This window comes from Apaloderma vittatum, unplaced genomic scaffold (genome assembly GCF_000703405.1).
Source record: "Apaloderma vittatum isolate BGI_N311 unplaced genomic scaffold, ASM70340v1 scaffold7035, whole genome shotgun sequence".
Taxonomy (NCBI): domain Eukaryota; kingdom Metazoa; phylum Chordata; class Aves; order Trogoniformes; family Trogonidae; genus Apaloderma; species Apaloderma vittatum.
The window spans coordinates 8714-11594 of NW_009716425.1; positions in this window are offsets into that span (position 1 = coordinate 8714).

Sequence of the window (2881 nt, forward strand, 5' to 3'; positions counted from 1 at the left end):
ACAGGGGGGACGGAGGGATGACCTGGGAAATTACAGGCCTGTCAGTTTGACTTCAGTCTCAGGGAAGCTGATGCAGCAGGTCATCCTGAGTTCCATCAGGCAACAGATGCAGGACAACCAGGTGACCAGACCCTGTCGGCACGGGTTTATAAAGGGCAGGTCACGTTTAACAAATCTGATCTCCTTCTATGACTGGTTGACCCGCTGGTTGGATGAAGGAAAGGCTGTGGCTGTTGTCTACCTTGACTTTAGCGAAGCATTCGACATTGGTGCCCACAGCATTCTCCTAGAGAAACTGGCTGCCCTTGGCTTGGATGGGCATACGCTTCGCTGGGTGAAAAACTGGTTGGGTGGCCGAGGCTAAAGACTTGTGGTCAACAGAGTTAAGTCCAGTTGGAGGCCGGTCATGAGTGGTGTCCCCCAGGGATTAGTACTGGATTTAACATCTTTACTAATGATCTGGATGAGGGGATGGAGTGCACCCTCAGTCAGTTTGCAGATGACACCAAGCTGGGTGAAAGTGTCGATCTGCTTAAGGGCAGAGAGGGATCTCATAGGCTGGATCATTGGGCCAAGGTCGATGTCATGAAATTCAATAAAGCCAAATGCCAGGTCTTGCACTTCAGCCACAACAACCCTCAGCAGTGACACAGGCTTGGGAAAGAGCGGCTGGGGGGGACTCCGGCCGAGAGGATGGCCGGCCGAACACGAGCCAGCAGTGTGCCAGGTGGCCAAGAAGGCCAACAGCATCCTGGCCTGTGTCAGAAATAGTGCAGTGAGCAGGAGCAGGGAGGTGATCATGCCCCTCTGCTCAGCTTTGATGAGGCCTCACCCCGAGTGCTGTGTCCAGTTTTGGGCCCCTCACTACAAGAGGGACATGGAGGTGCTGGAGAGGGTACAGAGACAGGTCACCAAGCTGGTAAAGGGCTTAGAACACAAGCCTGAGGGATCTGGGGCTGTTTAGCCTGGAGAAGAGGAGATTGAGGGGAGACCTCATTGCTCTCTACAGCTACCGGAAGGGAGGTTGTAGAGAGGTGGGGTTTGGTCTAGTCTCCCTGGTGGAGAGGGATAGGACGAGGGGAAATGGATTCAAATTGCTTCAGAGGAGGTTCAGGTTAGATATTAGGAAGAATTTATTTAATGAGAGGGTTGTCAGCCATTGGAACAGGCTGCCCAGGGAGGGGGTTAAGTCACCGTCCCTGGAGGTGTTTAAGAGATGGGTGGGTGTTCCGTTGAGGGGTGGGTTGATAGGGCTGGGACAAAGGCTGGACTCGATCTTCTAGGTCTCTTCCAGCTGATACAATTCTATGATTCTATGATGTACAAACCTCCTGTGCTGAGGTGAAATAGGTTCCCTCCTCATTGCTAGATAAAAATATGCTTGTTTTATTAAATTTAGCAAATAGATTTCAGAGTAAAGGTTTGATTGGGGAAACATTCTTCACAGGAACTGTTGTATTTGTGTTGATGCGTTTTATATCTCTTCTTCTGTCTTTTTTTTTATTTTTAGTTTTTCTTTCTTCCTCTGCCTATAGTCCCTTCAAAAACCTTCTCTCCAGGGGAAAGATTCACTGAAGCATAGAATAAATCATGTTTGAAGAGAACCCTGAACACCACCTTGTCCCACTCTCCTGCTCTAGGCAGGGGGAACCAGATGAGGCTGTTAAAGTCCTCTGCCCAGCTTTACATTATCCCCAAAGGAGCTGAAAGTGTGCTCCATCACCTCATGCAGTGAGATAACAAAGATGTTAAAGAGTGTTGGCCCAAGTGCTGGTCACTGAAGGATGCCACTAGTAACTGTCTGCACAGAGGGCTTTGTACCACTAATGACACTTGGACTTGATCATCTGGTCAACTCCCCAGCCACATTCCCTTTTTGAGCCCAGGTAGCACCAATCTGGATATAAATTCACCCAAGGAAACCATGTCAAAGGCCTTGTAAAATTCCATGGACACAGCATGCCCTTCTTTCTCCTTTCTCATGTACATGATGTTCATGCTTACAGCTCATCCACACAATGTAAACATGGGCTTCTGACCTATTAATTCAGTGTCCCTCCAAAGAGGGTCAAAGAATATCTCTGAGCTGGGGTGCAAGGCCAGTGCTGGAAACGGTGGTTGTGAGGGGCTTGTCAGTGATGATGGCCCCAGGGCAGTATCGTGGTTTAATTCCAGACTGCAAATAAGCCCCACAGAGCTACTCACTCACTTCCCCTGCTTCCATCTGTAGCACAGCAGGGCTCCATCACATGTAATGCTAACTTTGGAAGACAAATGCCCCGCCTTCCTTCTTCTTGCCCCAATGTTATATTGCTGAGTACGTCTCATATGGTACGGAGTATCCCTTTGGTCAGTTGAGGACAGCGTTACTGGCTGTGTCCCCTCCTAAATTCTTGGGCACTCCCAGTTCACTCAACTGTGGGTTGAGAATCAGAAAACATTCTTTACACTGAGCAAACGCTGCTCAGCAGCAACTAAAACATCCCTGTGTGATCAATACTGTTTTCAGCACAAATACAAAACACAGCCCGTACTGCCCTGTGATGACAAAAACTAGGTCTAGCCTAGCCTAAATGAGCACAGGCAGGTTCCCGGTGCGTCCAGTGACCACAGGCATTGAGCAGACCCTGCTGTACTTGTCCCTCAGGTCTCTGACAGGACGTCTGGCTGCAGAAGGACACTGCTCTGTGCCCCAGACACGGGCACTCAGCACTTCGCTCACGTATTCTTGCATGGGCCACATTCTTGGGGAAGTTGTTGAATTGAATTAGGAATAAAACGTAAGTCTTCAGACATTGTTCTGGAGACCAGCTCTGTGCCAGAAGTGCCCATGGACTGTCCCTGCACGGTCACACCACAGAATGGGGACCAAGCTGCCAGA